The following is an 18,401-nucleotide window of genomic DNA, read 5'->3' as shown; positions in this document are numbered from 1 at the left end:
CCCTGGGTGCCCCTCATGCAGCATTCCCAATACCCTTTCTTGCAATGTTTCCGGAATTACCACTCTGTCCCCCAGAGTATACAGCCCTTCTCGGTAAAGAGTTCAGTTTGTCTGTTTCTGAAGGGTCTGAATAGTTCGTCCTTGTCCCCTTCCGGCCACCCTTTTCCAACCCAGCTTAGGACTCGCGCCAGCCGCTTGTTTTTATTTGTTTCTCTGGCAATGTCTGGCGCGGTCACTATTGGGTTGGGTATTGTCTCTATTTACAGTACCTTCGTCGTGGGTGCCGGGTCGTCTTCTAGATCGGGCAGGGTGAGCGGCTCAGGGCGTCTGCGTGGGCGATGTCCTTTCCGGGTCGGGTGAACCAGCTGGTAATTGTATGCTGACAGGAATTCAGACCACCTTGTCATTCTTGGTGATAGAATGTTCGGTGTGGCCTTATTTCCTGCCAGGATCCCTAGCAGCAGCTTGTGGTCCGTGATGATTGTAAAAGTCCTACCGCAAAGGTATTCGTGGAATTTCTTGACGCCTGCGACGACTGCTAGGGCCTCTTTGTTGAGCTGGCTGTAGTTCCGCTCCAGCTTTGAAAGTGTCCTTGATGAGAAGGCGATGGGTGCTTCCCTCCCGTCTGGTAGCTGGTGGCTGAGGATGGCGCCCGATCCCAAAAGGCGATGCGTCGCACGTTACCGTTAATGGCAGGGTCTTGCTGTACTGGATTAGTACCGCGTCAGATGTTAGCAGGTTCTTTGTGTTGTTGAAGGCGCTCTCCTCCCGTGCTCCCCAGGTCCAGGTGGCTGTTTTATCTAACAGCCTATGCAACGGTTCCGCCACGGTCGCCTTTTGAGGTAGGAAGACATTGTAAAAGTTTAACAGTCCCAAGAAAGTCTGCAGTTCTGTTTTGTTTTTGGGTCGTGGTGCTTCCCTTATGGCTCTCAGTTTCTTTTCTGTGGGGTGGATCCCTTGTTTGTCTAGGACAGGGGTGTCAAACTCAAATTCATCGGGGGCCGCATCAGCAGTTTGGTCCCCATCAAAGGGCCGGTTGTATCTGTAGGTCTATGTGTCCACTCTTTATTATCATAAATTAATGTCACTGCATTCAATTATTACTGTTTTTTGTAATAATGTAAGTAATAACTAGCTCTGAAAGCAGAAACATAGTCAGAATAATAACAAGTAGATATTCAAATGTACAATTATTGTACAATGTATTGAAAAATGTTTTTGGTAACAAACATTAATTTTTTTTAAACATACAAATATTGCCAAACACTGTTTATTAAACATATGGAAAACACAAGGCATTACCTTTTTTTTAACTTTACTGACTAGATGGCTGACATCGTTTTCCTAAGGTCAGTCCATCGATGTTTGGCGTTAGGTCTTGTGCTGTAGCAATCCGCAAAACAGCATGGAGGTTATCATCAGTGATGCGTGATCTGAGCTTGGTCTTGTTCAGATTCATGACTGAAAACATCTGTTCACATAGATAAGTGCTCCCAAACATGGACAGAACACGTGCAGCTTGAAGTCGGAGCTGTGGCATCAAAGCAGGGGAGGAGACGGTAAAGTCGTCGACTGTCGCATCCTGGAACTTCGCTTTCAGGCTGCTGTTGGACTGAAGTTCTATTAATTCCATTTGAAGGTGATGTGGTGCACTGTCAACATCGATGTTGAAGGGATTGGCAAAGCTGGTAAAGGTTAAGTTTTGTTCTTTAAAATCAGAAAAGCATTGATTGAATTCATCAATCAGCCGATTCACTTTGGTACCCAATCGAGCACATGAAAAAGTACCTGGGAATGAGTTTGAAATGCTCTGGCAGATAGGAAAGTGGACAAGACTGTCTTTTTCAAGCTGTGACTTCCATAGGCACAGTTTCTCCTGGAAAGCTGTTATTGCGTCATACATTGAGGTTATGACTTGTTTGCGGCCTTGCAGCCTCAGATTCAGTTGGGCGAGATGCTCTGTTATGTCACACAACATGGCAAAATCGCACAGCCAGTTTGGATCTGACAGTTCTGACAAGGGCTTCCCTTTACTTTGCATAAAAAGATTAATGTCTTCCAAAAGCTCAAAAAATCTCTTGAGAACGGTGCTCCTACTCGGCCACCTTACTTCTGTATGGTATGGCACATCTGTATGTTCCATGCTCACCTCCTTCAAAAATTGTTGGAACTGACGATGATTCAGACCCCGTGCACGCAGAAAATTCACTGTTTTCGTGACTGTGGACATTATGTTATCCAGTTGCAGAACCTTGCCACACAGAGCTTCTTGGTGGATAATGCAGTGATAAGTTATCAGCGGCGTGTGGCAATTACTTTTTCCATTTTCTCTTTTAACAGTCCAACCAAGCCATTTCTCACTCCACACATTGCTGGAGCGCCATCAGTAGTAAGTCCCACCAACTTTTCCCAAGGTAATTTCATTTTATTTACGGATTCCTCCACTGCATTGAAGATGTCCCTCCCAGTTGTTGTCCCATACATGGCGACCACATCCAAGAGCTCCTCACTGACAGACAAGTCTTCCTTCACACCTCTTACAAAAATAGCTAGATGAGCTGTATCAGTATTGTCAGTGCTTTCATCAACAGCTAATGAAAATGCCACATAACTGCATGTCTCTTCAGCCAACTTTGTTTTAAGATTACAGACTAGGTCCCTGACTCGGTCTGTGATGGTGTTTCTTGACAAGCTGACATTGTTAAAAGCCTGTCTCTGCTCAGGGCACACCTGTTCACATACCTTCAGCATACACTTCTTTACAAATGCACCTTCTGAAAAGCACTTTGAAGCTCGCGCAATTTCTTCAGCCACAAGATAGCTGGCTTTCACTGCTGCATCATTTTTTGCTGTCATTTTTGAAAAAATATTCCGTTGAGAATGCAGGCTACCTTTTAATTCTTGGACCTTTTGTTGCTTTTCCTGGGGGCTAAAGTTAGCAAATTTGGCTCCATGTTTGGTCTCAAAGTGCCGGCGTAAATTGTATTCCTTCATCACTGCCACTGCCTCATAGCAAATAAGACATACCGGCTTGTCTCCATTAATCACAAACATGTATTCACTTTCCCATCTCTCCTGAAATTGCCTTCCCTCTGCATCAACTTTTCTTTTCTTGGACATTTTTGGGGTATTTGATTGTAGTTTATGGTCCCTATACCACTGTAAAGTGACATGGAAGTGGTCAGTATATCCAAAATTTACCGCTCCACCTGCCTTATATGTGCCCAGCCATCTGCCCCCTTTTAAAGTGCCTAGCCATGTGCCCCCTTTTATAGTGCCCAGCCATGTGCCCCCTTTTAAAGTGCCCAGCCATGTGCCCCTTTTATAGTGCCCAGCCATGTGCCCCCTTTTAAAGTGCCCAGCCATGTGCCCCCTTTTAAAGTGCCCAGCCATCTGCCCCCTTTTATAGTGCCCAGCCATGTGCCCCCTTTTAAAGTGCCCAGCCATGTGCCCCCTTTTAAAGTGCCCAGCCATGTGCCCCCTTTTAAAGTGCCCAGCCATCTGCCCCCTTTTATAGTGCCCAGCCATCTGCCCCCTCCATTTACTTTACTTTACCTTTTACTTCTTTCTTTCTTTTACTTCTTTCTTCTTGCTCCTCTCCGCGGCGTCCGCGCGCCTCTCTGATCCCTGGAGATGTCGGGCGGACGTCACGTGATGACGTCACGTCCGACACCCAGGGAGCAGTGCGGGGCAGGAAGAAGTCGGGCCAGGTCCCGGAAGGTAAGTAATTTTTTTTTTTAACTTGAGCCATTTTTAAAATGAATTTACTCCATGCAGGCACGGAGTAAATTCATTGAAAAAAAAAAGGGGAGGCTGCAAGGCTGGCGGCGGCACTGTGAGCCATCAGACGAGGTCTGGCGGGCGGTTGGCCCGCGGGCCTTGTGTTTGACACCCTGGTCTAGGAGGTACCCTAGGAACTCGACCCTCTCAGCCCGTAGCTGGCACTTCCCTTTCTTGACTTTGAGTCCCGAGTCTCTGAATTTCTTCAGTACCTCCCTCAGCCGGGCTTCTAGTTGCTTTTCATTTTTCGTGGCCACCAAGGCGTCATCAAAGTAGGGCACCACCCCTCTATGCCCTGGAGGAGTCTTTCCATGAGGCTTTGGAAGACCCCGGGTGCCACGCTGACTCGAACTGGAGCCGGTTGCAACGAAAGCCCCTGGTGCGTTACGATGGTCTGGGCTTCGGCGGTTTCGGCATCGACCGGCAGTTGCTGATAGGCTTGTGCCAGGTCGAGTTTTGCAAAGATCCGGCCTCCCCCAGCGAGTGCAGAAGGTGCTGCACTACTGGGACGGGGTATGTGCTTTGCTGGAGCGTGTGGTTTAGGGTGGCCTTATAGTCCCCACAAATTCTCACGGACCCATCTGGCTTGATGGGGGTGACTATGGGGTTTCCCACCTGGCATGATCGATTGGTTCCAGTACCCCTTGCGCGATGAGCTTATCTAGCTGTTCATCGATCTTGGGCTTGAGTGCAAATGGCACTCGTCTGGGCTTGAGGCGGATTGGTGCGATGCTCGGGTCTATATTAAAAGAGATAGGGGACCCCGGTACTTGCCTAGGCTGTCGTTGAAAACTTTCCAGAAGTTCTCCATGATCGCCGCTTCTCTGTGGTGCGGTGGATTCCGGTTACTTCAATGCCTAGGGGTGCGAACCACTGTAATCCCAACAGGCTCGGCCGATCCCGGTCGACGATGGTCAGGGTAGCACTTCGGTGTGGTTCTTGAAGGTGACTTTAAATGGCCTCTGCCAACTACAGGGATTCGGTTTCCCTGGTAGTCCTTGAGGGTTAGTGTTTGGTCTTCTAATTCCTTGCGGCGTATGGAGGGAACCAGACGCTTGATGGTGTGCCATGAGACCATGGAGAGGAAGGACCCGAGTCCACCTCCATGTCGCATGGCTGGTCTTCTATCCCCACCGTCACGTATACCTTTCTGGCGTCGCTTGTGGAGGAATGGCCGGCGACGACGGTCTGGTGTGTTTCCTCCCTTTGTCTTGCCTCGTTGAGCCACCTGTTCCAACCCTCTTGGCTCCAGCGGCTCTCCGTCTGGCGGTCTCGGTATCTGGTGGGGTTGTTCTCCTGCCTCCATGGGCTGCCATCTCGTCGCCGCAGGCTGTAGTGTTTTTTATTTCTGCACACCTTGGCGATGTGCCCCGCTTCTCGCACTGCCGGCAAATGGCATCGAGGAACCGGCAGTCCGAACGGGGTGATCGCCTCCACAGCCGGCGCACTGGAACCTCGACTTATGACCTCGGGGTTCCCGTCGCCCTAGTCCTGCTTGCAGGCAGTGGATTTCCTCCTCCTCGTCCTCGGTTTCTGAGAAGAGTCAATGTCGCCATGGTGTGTGGTTGTGTCCGGTGGTCAATCTCGGGTCGCCTTTTGGGGTTCGGTGTCGTCTCGCCGGTCGCTGCTCGTGGCGCGATGCTTGATTGCCGCATCCGAGCCGCTGATTTCTTGGCCACTTCAGCGCGGCTACTTCTGTGAGCGCATAGGCGAGGGAGATGTCGCCCTTTGCCATGATGCGGCTCTGGAGAATGGGGTCTCGGAGTCCCAGGACGACGCGGTCTCGCAGGGCCTCGTCCAGGTCGGCGAACTCACACAGGCCACCCAAATCTCGTAGGGCCGCTATGAAGTCGCCAAGCCCCTCGCCCTCACCCTGGTCCCGCCTGTAGAAATCGTGCCGCTGGATGAGGATGGGCACGATGGGGCGTAGTGGCTTCGTAGCAGGGGCTCGAGGTCGGCCCACTCCATGGTCTTGACGTCCTCCGGCTTGGCCAAGGCCTTGGCCATTTTAAAACCGCGGTCCGCAGTGTGTGAGGAATACGCCCGTTTCTTGTGGCGTTGGCATCTTTGAGATTGCTACTCTCGAGGAACATCTGGAACCTATTGGTGTAGGATTCCCAGTCCTCGGTAGCAGGATTGAAGGGTGCGGGTGGTGAGTTGATGCCGGCCATGCTGCTTGCTGCTGTGTGCCGCCTCGCCACGTGCTGGGTGGTCTCTTTGTCTCACAATCCCATCCTCGTCGCCAGTGTTAGATTGGAAGTGGATCGGTTCGAAGGAGACGCGAGACCATTCTAGTGAGTTCAGCTCTTTATTGGGAATAGGAACAGTCTGAAAAATACAAGCCACGGCAGCCCTTCATATAGGGCTGGCTCGCGGCTCGGCGGCCAATGGCAGCGCTTTGAATCTCCCGTGATCGGCACAGCCAATCGTGGTAGATTCTTAGCGCTCCAATCACGGCCAGGGCTTCGACCAATCAGGTCGCTGTCCATCTGGACCAATCAGTTTGTGAGGGTTTGGAGTATGCTAATACAGCACAAAAAGAATACTGGGTAGGCATCTGTGCAGAAAATTAGAAAAAACATTGGCAGGATACAGATTAAAAAATATTTGCAACATTCCATGATCTAGAATGGAAACAACTCACACATTCTTGATCAGCATTCAAGAACCATTAGTCTTCAAACCTACTCATGACAAATGTGTCCTATATAAGAAGCAGAAAATGGCCACATCTGCAGTCTTTCTCAACCTTACCAACTTGAAGCTGTATGGGCTTCAACTCCCAGAATTTCTCAGCTAGCATGACTGGCTGGAGAAATTTGGGAGCTGAAGTCCATACAGCTTCAATTTGCCAAGGTTGAGAGACATTGGTTTAGTGAATAACCTTTTAAAAGCCACTGAAATGTTTGTGAATTCATAAAGCAACCTGGAACATATTCCCAAGGTACCAGTGACGAGGTACCTGCCAAAGAGAACCAATGCAATAAGTGCTCAAAGTCTAACTCAGTAGTTAGAATTTTCAGCCCTAAGACTCTGTTAAATTTTGTCCACAGAATTATTTCTGCTGCTATCTTTCACAATGGCTGGACAGCTGCTGATGTACTATCATGCTGAGGAATACATCAGTGAACATTGGAATCTGTTGTTTTCCTTCTCCCAAATCCTTTCACTTCCCACTGTGCATTACCATTTGCTGCTGCTATTTCTGCTGAAAGGTGTACTCCCATACAAATGTGGGATAATATGTTCTCTATGGTCACCTTGCCCTATGATGTTTATGTCCTCAAGAAATATATTACCTACTGTTCAGAAAAAGTGTAACAGGAAAGCAAAAGATTCCAGCTACGAGTAAATGCTTTTTTTGCCTTGCTTTTTCTGCAAGGTTTCTCTGTCTTCCTTTCCATTAACCTAAAACTAAACACTGAAAGATGTGCCACTCCTTGGTCCTCACTGAAACTGCATTCTATTACATTACTTTGTTCAGAAAAACAGATTTTGGTAGTCATTTATGGTTATGCAGGGAAATGAAGCAGTTGCAAGATGTTTTTGGAACCAAAAATGTTTTTTATGGAAAGATTTTGATCCTCATTAAGAGTCAAATCCATGAGATGGGTATGAGATGAGATCTATTGATAGATGATAGGTGATGGTAGGTAGATGATAGAGAGATAGATGATAGATAGATGAGAAAGAGAAAGGGAGCAAGAGGAGAGGGGGAGAGAGAGAGAGAGAGAGAGAGAGAGAGAACACCCTAAAGTAATGGTCACCAACCAATGGGCCACAGCCCAATGGTGGGCCGTGAGAAAATTTTGGTGGGCCACAGAGAAATCTCACACTCCAGAGCACCCCCCCAAAGTAATTAATCCAGGCTGTGCAGAAACACAAGGCTGTGCCACCCACATGGCTCGCAGGAACCCTCCCAACCCACTCACTCCTTACCCAGCAAACTTGCCTGCTAAATTGCTATTTTTTCTTTTTCTGATCATCATCTGTTCTGCTGTGCCTGGAGATTTAGATTAGTTAGGAAGCAGACAATGGTTGGATTTCTTGCTTTCTAGCTAGTCTTTAGATCTTTGGCTCTGCATTTAAGCACAGCCGAACCTCCCTTAGGACTGAAGGTTCTATTATTCAGTGTAGACTCACAGCAAGCAAATTTGAGAGACTGAGCTAGCTGATGGCAGATAGATAGATCACTGAATGATTCTGTGAGCAACTCAATCTGCCTGCCTGCTTTGCCTGATTTTGGGTAAATGTTACTCTTTTTTAATAAAAAAACCTTCAATATTTACATACATGGTGTGTTGTGAGTTAATTTTGTGAGTTTGCTTGTTAGCAAATTTTATGTGACAGACTGAGCTAGCCAATGGCAGATAGATAGATCTCTGAATGAATCTGTGATTCTGTAAGCAACTCAATCTGCCTGCCTGCTTTGCCTGATTTTGGGTAAAAGTTGCTCTTTTTTATATAAAACATTCAATATTTATATAAATATTTATAATATTTACATACAAGCCATGCCCAGCCAGTCACATGACCACCAAGCCACACCCACAAATTAGGCCACTCCCACAGAACTGGTTAGTGGTCCCTGGGATTTAAAATTATGAGTTTGGTGGTCCTTGAGGCCCAAAAGGTTGGCAACCCCTGCCCTAAACTATATTTGTTTTGATAAACTGTAAATGTTTTGCATATACGCCTTAACTTTAGGAATTCAGTAAGAAAAGGAGCAAAAATGGAAAACAGACTGAAAAGCCATAAGTACAGACAGATTGTGTGATTTAAGAAGAAAGAGCAAGGAAGAGAACAGTCTGAGAAGTCATCTTATATGTAACATAGATTCTAGATAGATCAATGGTATTTGAAGCAGAACATCTACGTTCAATCACAGTTTTGTTCTATATAGCATCAACCTTATGAAGTCTCAAGTTTCTTCTTTCCACTGTGTATTCAAAATGGACAGTGGTGTGTGTGTGTGTGTGTGTGTAAAGGAGAGAGAGAGAGAGAGAGAGAGAGAGATGACAAACTCTCAAGTAAACAAAGCACAAGGGCTCCATATATAGAACAATCCTGATTGGAGAGAACACCATTAAATGAGTAAATAATCAAAAGGGGTCAATAAAGTATAGTACATTAAAAATGTTGATTTATAATGAAACCTAGAACTAGAGGTAGGTTAGACCTCTTCCTCCTCAACTTGTGAAAGTTGAGTTGAGAACAAGAAGTAGATTAAAAAAAAGCAGCTCTATAGTGGACAAAAAAGCTCTACAGAGAATCATTAAAACTGGCCAGAATATCATTGGGCTCCAGTTACCAGCCCTGGATGACATCTTCGCATCTCACAGTTTGAGGAAGTTGCACAACATTCTCAGAGACTCTTCCCATCCTACTTATAATCTTTATGAACTGTTGCCTTCTGGCAGAAGATACAGAACAATTAAAACTCAGACCACACATTTTCTGAATATCTTTATCCCAGAGCTATAATTGCACTTAACAATGAACATAAGGACCACCATCAGTGAGCTGTTGGATAGTATTACTTGGTCTGTTGGAAGCTTGGGTGTTTTTAGGACGCAGGGAATTTTGGCGGGTGGGGAGGTGTTTGGGGATTGTCATGTGTGTGTGCATGTTGAGTCTGGTCTCTGGGTGTTATGTGAATTTCGTTGTATGTATACTGTATATATACGTACAATGACAATAAAGAATTCAATTCAATTCAAGTAGATTGAAAAATTTAAGTGCCACTGCTCTTCTCAGTATATGAAGTACACTATTCAATTCTTTACAATGTTTTTGAGTGCTGCTATCACTGCCAATAGAAGCACATGTGTATCATTATGGCCATTCTACATAGACATATTAGGGAATATGGTACATTTGTTATATTGGGTATCATAACTCTGAGTGCTTTTTCACTGCTGTTCTTCATTTTAAAAAAATGAACACAACATGCACAGATTAGGGGAAAATGTCCAAAGAAAAGCTGTTAAGAAAAACAGCACATAAACATTTAAAATATTTGAAATATTTCTTCCCTCTCCTCAATGTTTACATTTAGAACACTGCATAGTTAGATAGGTGATCGATAGATAGATAGATAGATAGATAGATAGATAGATAGATAGATAGATAGATAGATAGATAGATAGATGTCTCTCAAAATCATAAAATGGTGTGGAAATAAAAATGTTTTTTTAAAGAAAAGAAAAAATCAGAATTGAAAGATATATTGGTTCCTATGTACAAGAGGAAAAACTTTTCAAAGTGAAGTTGAAATCTGAATACCTTTATTCTAATCCATCAGTGTCACTATTTGTCAAGCTTAACACTGAAAATGACTTCAACTGAAGCTTCCATTACAGCACTAGACCTTGCAAGAAATGGCAAAGATAAAGTTCATGTTTATTTTCTTCAGGGTTATTTTCTCAACTCCTGCCCTCATTTTCAGAAAATGAAAGTATCCAGAACATGTTCTGTATCATGCCAGTTTAACACCTCAATAAAGATACCTCAATAAACACCTCAAGAAACCAATATATTGGTTCATGTTCCATGAAGACATGAAATTGGAAGTGAAGGCTGATTTTTTTGTTGCTGGTTTACAGTGGATTTCCACTGTGAGTGTGCAGTACTATATACACTTACCTTGGAGTACTTTGGGATTAATAGATGTGTATAGGATTGTACTACATATATATTAAGAGTCCATTCTAACTTTAACATGTGATAGCTAACTAAATATATATTCTGAATTACCACACCTGCTCACCTAGAAATTGTCAATTATTATATTTGGCTATTGCACAGATCACAGTAAAAGGACAGCTTCTTTGGTGGGACTCCAGCATATAACAAGACAATTGGTGCTTTCAATTACAAAAGTAGGCAGTCTTCCTTCCTGCTTCATCTGACTATATTTCTTGATAAACTTGTCACTCAAATACACTGACATTTGCCAAATGACAATCATCCACGGTTTAGAATATTTTACTTATCTGGTTTAGACTTAGTAGGAAAGAGAGTAAAACAGTTGAGATTTAAATTATTGAGTCCTCTTTAAGGGAGGGCCTTTATCATTGTCTGAATCATAGTGGGTTTCTGCATGTGTGTGCATGTTTGTGTAACTTCTACAGACAATTATGAGAATATATGCCTCTGGATAATATGTACAAATTCAGTATATTTCTGTGAAGTTATTTCTAAATAAATATATCTAAATATATGGAAATTAGTATATTGGCACTTTTAGAAAGGATTGAACTGGATATTAATAGATGGGTTAAAATTCCTTTAACTTTTTCTGGTAAAATTCATATCATTAAAATGAATATTATCCCTTATTTGATTTACATACTTAAATATATTTCTATGTTAATAGCAAATAAATATTTTATTTCAACTGATAGGATAATTAAATACATTTCTTTGAGACAAAAGTTTTTTCTGGCTAACTTGAGACTACTATTTGAGAAAGTTGGCTTTAATTTATCTGATTTGCAAAAATATGATTAGGCTAATATTTTATCAGCCACCAGCATATGGAGTGAAAATTTAGTAGAGTGATACCCTTTATAGGCTAGATGGGGAAATTATTAACTATTTTATTTGTGATCATGTCAAGTGCTTGAAAAACCTTCTAGTAGAAAATGTTAGGTTAGGGTTAGTTTATTTCTAGGAGGGCATGCAGTGAAAAAAATCTTGGGTCATATTGGAACACAGGTTGGGTTTTGATAATGAGATTCATGAATACAGTTTATTTAAATCTAAAAAATACATACTTTGAAAGTTGGTGGTAAAATATTGTATTGGAAAGTTTGGGTGGACGACTGACTTTAAATCAGTTATGTAATGACTGTTTTAAGGCTTTTTCCTGACTTCCAGCTGAATTTAATTTTCCTTCCCAATTCTCAACAGTGGGAGTACATTTGAGTTAAGCACATCAATATTCGATGTGATCAATTATCTGATCAATAGAGGCCAGATACTTTTGCTTTCTCAAAGGTATTGAGATGCTGTCTTATTCTGATGGAATCCATGGCAGAAGTAAAACCTATAACATCTCTCTATCCAAAGCTCATGGGTATTTTAAAGTAAACATTCCTGGGATATTCCAAATATGGAAGTAAAATAGAATTTTGTTCATGTTTTATCAATGGATATATGTCCTAAAATGTTGAAATGGTATCTAAGATCTCATAGTAATGTTCATTAATAAGACAGGCATATCAAACTTCTCAAAGAATGTATTTGAAAGAATGGACATCAATTTCTTTTTTTATTTATTGGAGGTATAGCAATTTTGTGAGCAATATGGAAATGTAATCATTTTTGGAACAGTGTGTTAATATATGTAGGTAGATTTATGACAAAAATTAAATATATTAATGTGATGTTGAATTTTTTCACCAAAGCTTTGGAATCTGATTTGTGTAAAAGAATTGTGGTTTTATCAAGCATAGAGGGATGATCCCTCTCATATGAGGGATGACTCATATGAGAAATTGGAAAAATGCTATTGCACTAAATATTGAATAATGGCTTTTGGAAATGGGTGATCTGTTTTGGAAAAAGCAATATTTTTTATTAGTTAAAGGATATAGCAATATATATTATTATGGCAGATTTTTTGTTTTATTTTATAATAATATTTTGTATTACTCATATTAATATATTTATTAATAGATCAGTGACTATTGAAAAGTGTATAATATAAGGTTGATTTCTTCCTCTTTTTTTCCTCTTTACCTAATGCCCAGTTTTTATCATTCTGTCCAGAAATGAATTAATAGTCAATTCTGGCTATTTTTCTTTAAGTATTTATATATTCCTTCCTCTCTCCTCTCGCCATCCCCTGTAAATTCTACACAACGTTTCATGCAGTTTTCAATATCTAAAAGATGTTATACTCCTTCTTGTTCCTTCCAGGACAGGAAATGTTTTATTACGGAAAATGTTCACATTCTTGTCAGTTTTTGTTTTGGTGGCCTCCCCCCCACCCCCCGCTTCTCTCTCGCTCTCTCTCCCCTCTCTCTCTCCTCTCAGAAACTAGGAGCTGACTTGGTACAAGAAAACTAACTTTGGAGTGAATTTCATAATATGATTTACACCAGACAGATGCTATGTAGGAACATCTATCCAGTTCTTTAATATTTTTTACTTTAGGTTTCCTGTTTTCCTTTTAAAATAAAGTTAATCAACTGGACAGACCGAACATCTTTTTTTTTTTTTTTTTGCAGTTTTAGGAGAGCAACTGCGGGGGACGTAAATGAATAATGAAAAATGAGCTTCAATTGACCCCTTTTTTCTGTTAAGAAAATGTTATGGATACATCATTGTCATTTGGAACAGATGACAGTACTGTATATTCCAAGGGAAGATAGAATGCCAAAGCCCTCAAATAAGAGTAATTTAGAGATATCAAATTCTATCAAATTATGTACCTGTCAACAGTGGTGTCCCCCAAGGCAGCATTCTAGGACCAACTGTCTTCATACTCTACATAAATGAGCTCTGTGATCATATTAAGAGCAACTGTGTTCTTTTCGCTGATGATGTAAAGCTATTCAACACCACAGTCAATACTGCTACCCTTCAAAAAGACCTCGACTGTGTATCAGAATGGTCAAACAAATGGCAACTTCAAATCTCAACAAATAAATGCTCTGTCTTACATATTGGCAAAAAAAAATCAGAAAATAAAATACAAACTGAATAGTTAAGACCTTGTTGATGATCCAGACTCTGTCAAGGACCTTGGAGTACTCATCTCTAATGATCTAAGTGCTAGAGCCCACTGTAACTACATAGCCAAAAAGGCATTAAGATTTGTTCACCTAATCCTGCATAGCTTTTCCTCTGGTAATATCACACTACTAACTAGAGCATACAAAACATTTGCTAGACCAATACTTGAATACAGCTTATCAGTCTGGAACCCACATTACGTATCTGATATTAATCCAGTTGAGAAAGTCCAGAAATATTTCACAAGAAGAGTTCTCCACTCCTCTACTTGTTGCACGATACCTTACGCCACCAGACTTGAAATTCTAGACCTAGACAATCTAGAACTACGCTGCCTTCAGTCCGATCTAAGTATAGTACATAAAATTATATATTGCAATGTCCTACCTGTCAATGAATACTTCAGCTTCAACCATAACAATACAAGAGCACACAATAGATACAAACTCAAGGTAAACTGCATCAAACTTGATTGCAGGAAATACGACTTCAGCAACAGAGTGGTCAATGTCTGGAATATTCTATCTGCCTCTGTGGTTTCTTCCCCAACGCCCAAAAACTTTAACCTTAGACTGTCTACTATTGATCTCACCCCTTTCCTAAGAGGTCTGTAGGGGGTGTTCATAAGCACACATACATGCCTACCATCCCTGTCCTATTGTTTTTTTTTTTCTTATATGTATCCATTTCATGTATTCATAACTATGTGTATACTTATACCTGTTATCTTATAATTGCTTGACAAAATAAAATAAAATCAAAAATAAAACATGTAGTGTGGGCTAATCATTGGGGATATTGCTTTTTACTACATATCACATATATTACATTGACATTAAAACAATGTTTTAAGAACTTTGATGTCCATGTGTGTGTGTGTTATTCATTGGGTCTCCTTCTCACAAATATTCTCCAAATGGCTTACAGAATCAAAGTAATAAATAATAATTTAAAAAACCCCTAAAATTTTGAAATAATTTAACAGAGAAGAATTATCTAAAAATTACTCAATATTTTGGAGGTACTCTATCAAGAAGCATTTTCAGGCTTTCTAGTGGAGGGAAGGGGCTGGTGTGAAACTAAAGAGTAAAGCATAGACAATTGCTGGTGGTAACAAGGCAGGCAAGTGATCATGATATCATGAAACAAACACAACTTGTGTACATGTATCCCACATGAGGGCAAACAATATGAAAGTGGGACTTGTCACTTGCATCATGACAGGCATCAATGTTTTTGGATCTTTTGGCCTGCTACAGATACTGTTGCTTGGAGGCATTTTCTTTTCTGTTCTGTTTCAAAGAACATCATGTTATTATAGTCCTGCTTTGCTTCAACCAAGTTGTGCTGAAAGTACTTCTTCAAAGAGCTTCAGCGGTAAGATATCTTGCCTCTAAAATCAAGGTAGCAAAAGATGGCCCCAACTTAACATTTCAAATCCAGGTGGCAAGAATATGACATGCCACTTCCTTCAGGCTACCAAACAGATCTTTATTTGCTGATAATTACTGTTTTTATTTCTTCTGCTTTATATATAATCCATAAGATAAGTGATTGAATAACATTTGCAAACCTTGCTCATGTTTTGCTAATATAATGTAAATTTTGCATAGTGTAATGTCATTTTGCATAATGCAAATTGGGTTTGTGTACTTTGGCAAATTGATGTAGTTTTCTTAGCAACATTTTCAGAAATGATTATTCTTGTTTTATTTCTAGGAATAAGAAAGAGTAATTGGCCTAAAGAAACCCAATTTAGGAGATGGACTGGCAAAACCAAGTGGAGGAGTTAAAAGAAGTATCAGCTTAGAATTGTTAGGTAACCACAAGTTCAGCCCTTTTGCATCCCCTCTCCCCATGCCATGGGCATGATCTAGTAATTTAATCAGGTATTAACCATTAGTCTAAGAGGATTCCTGTATATAGGCTTTTAGCAATAAATTAATTTGAATCTTCACATATTGACTTGTTTTTGTGGACCTGACACCCAAAATATTTTTAAAATATTTTTTAAAAAATATTCGAAACTATTTAAATAGTTTTTAAAACAGTTCTCTCTGTCTGTCTGTCTGTCTGTCTGTCTGTCTCTCTCTCTCTCTCTCTCTCTCTCTCTCACACACACACACACACACACACACACACACACACACACAATATTAGCAAATACTGGAACCTCAGCTGGCAACATTAATGTTGGGTGACTCAAATGCTTTACATATCCTGGAATGAATACAAAAGTACAACAAATATTGATTTTTGTGATTGCAAATAAATGTTAGCAAGTAAGCAAATTTGCAGATACAGAATCTGCAATGAATGAGAATTGACTTTAAATAGCAAAGGTGATAATACACATCTATGTTACACTCCACAAAATATTTGAAATTAGTGTATGGAATAATCCATATATTACACATTTTATTTTCTAAGGAAGACATAAAACTAAGTAATATGAATATTGATAACATGTGTTGTTAACTATAATATCATATTAGACATCAATTTAGTTATAAAATTTAAGACTATTATTGACCATTATTCCTACTCTGTTACAATACATATTTTTATTATTTCCAGGGCAATACTATTTTCCATTTATTAAATTGTCTAAATATGATACAACACATTTAACTTATTTGGGGATTATTAATTTGTAACAGTTCCATCTCTTTGATAAAGTTCATAGGCTTTCTCACTTTGTATAAAGTTAGTAAAATTCCAGGTTCTGATCTTCAGGGTAGGGTTTCTTCACACCATATAAGGCAGTGTTTTTCAAATTTGGCAACTTTAAGACTGTGGACTTCAACTCCCAGAATTTCCCAACCATTCTGAAAGTTGAAACTGACACATTTAAAATGGCCAAACTTGAAAATCACTGATCTTGGGTCTTAATGACACTATCAAGGTTAAGGAGTATTTATTTATACCAAGTGGCAATGAGACAATCACATACATTTCAGATTAAAGAAATATCATCCTATTCTACACACATGTCTCATCAAGAATAGGGAAAAACAATGTGCTAACAAAGAAGCTGTTGACTCTGAATCGAAGCTGGCTGAAGCCATCTTGTACTGTTTCAAAGTTGCCATGCACTATGAAGGGAGGATGAGGAGAAAATAGCTAGATCATCTTGTAAACAAAATAAAGAGCTCTCCCATGAGAACCAAGATCATCCCAACAGATGACAGTTGGAGGAAGAGCAGAAGTGATCTAGGAAGTTCAGCGCCTGCTTTGATTGGACAATGTGACCTGTGACACCTGGGGAGGGAAACCTTTGGTTTTTTTTAATTACATGGTAACCACAAGAAACTTTACAGCTGGTTTTCACCGGCTGTGCCAAGATGATGTGTCCAATAAACATGTTCTCTGGGGAATGTTCCTGCTTTGGAGTTCTGATTTCTTTGGATGCATTACTTGGAATGCTGATATAAGCATATTGAGCTGTTGGAATGATGCATGCTGAAACTGGAGTAATGCCCAGAGATTAAAGGAAAGACCAAACAAAAGTGTGTGTGTGTGTGTGTGTATATTCTTCATTGTTTCCAGGGTGGCCTCATGGGCCAGATCTAAACACCCCACAAGCTATATCTGGCCCACTGGCCTTGAGTTTGACAACCCTGGATTAGACAAACAAATCTGAAAAAGAAAGGGCTACTGACAGCAAATTTAAAAAAAAACACATATTTTTTTCCCAACATTCGCTGGCAGAATTAAAAATACATTTGTTGCTCAGCATCAGCAGCAGAAGACCCATGAACTATCAATAAAGAGGAGGAAAGGAAACCCAATTTGGATGGAGATACAGAATTAGATGCTTTTCTCTCATAACATAATCCACTCCTTTTCCTTCATCACAGGCACAAACAACTACTGCTAAGTATAGGGTCATCTTTAGCTTAGTCCTTATGTTCTGCATCATTCTGTATATTCTCTTGGAGTGATTGAATAAATAGGTCATATTCAGCAAGAAAAATGAACTTAAGGCAATGAAATCAAGGAGGGCCAGGATAATTCAAAGGGCTGAAGTTCATATTTCAAAGTTTAAAATAAAGCTGCATGTTTCCCTGCATTGCTTTAAATTATATTTTCATGGGCCTGTAGTTGTTTTTGAGTGTTAGTAGTTGTATTTTAATTACTTAGCTTTCATTTATATTGTTTTATCCTGTGACTTGCCGGAGTGCAAGGAAAGATTTTAAAATATGCAGCGAACACAAAATTGTTATCTGCAGCTAGTGCTCTAGAGGAGATAAATTTAATTCAAAATGGCCCTGACAGCTTAGGGAAAAAAACAGGCTTCAAATATCAAAAATTAGCAAAGAAAAATATAAACTTATCCACTTAGAAAATCAAAGTGTAATGTACAGGATAAGAAATAACCAGCTTGGCAATAGTACATGTGGAAAAGATGTGAGAATAGTCGCTGATTGTCATCTGAGCAGCAGGATAGAATTTCAAAGACAAAATGTTGTTTTAGAGGCTGCATCATCAGAAGCATAGTTCTAAATCATAAAAAGTAACAGTTCCATGCATACTGCTTTGTTCTATTCTACCTTCAGTATTCTCTCCAATTCTGGGCACCAAAATTTTGAAGGAGAAAGTGGAACATATTCTGAAAAAAAGTGATAAGAATAATCATGGGACAATATACTAAGATCTAGGAAGAGAGATGGAAAGAATAAGAATGTTTTGCTTTGACAAAATAAGCCCGAGGGAGTTATGATTGTATTTTCAAATAATTGAAAGGATAATACATGGAATATGGCCATAAATGTTCATTACTAGAATATGTTCAATGCAAGAATGGGAAAATGCAATTCAATTACAGGGAAGCAACATTAAGAAAAAAATGCTGACTACAAAGAACATTTCAATAT

General features: G+C 40.5%; 1 pseudogene; it reads right to left on the bottom strand.

Annotated features, from left to right (window-relative positions):
• Nucleotides 1-1,307: 1,307 nt before the first annotated feature.
• Nucleotides 1,308-18,401, bottom strand: part of LOC113431471 (general transcription factor II-I repeat domain-containing protein 2-like) — a 156,328-nt pseudogene continuing 139,234 nt past the window's right edge.

Source organism: Notechis scutatus, chromosome 3, assembly GCF_049901735.1.
Source record: "Notechis scutatus isolate UNSWTSFEM ecotype Mainland chromosome 3, rNotScu1.2, whole genome shotgun sequence".
NCBI lineage: Eukaryota > Metazoa > Chordata > Lepidosauria > Squamata > Elapidae > Notechis > Notechis scutatus.
This window is presented reverse-complemented; position numbering and strand designations above follow the sequence as displayed.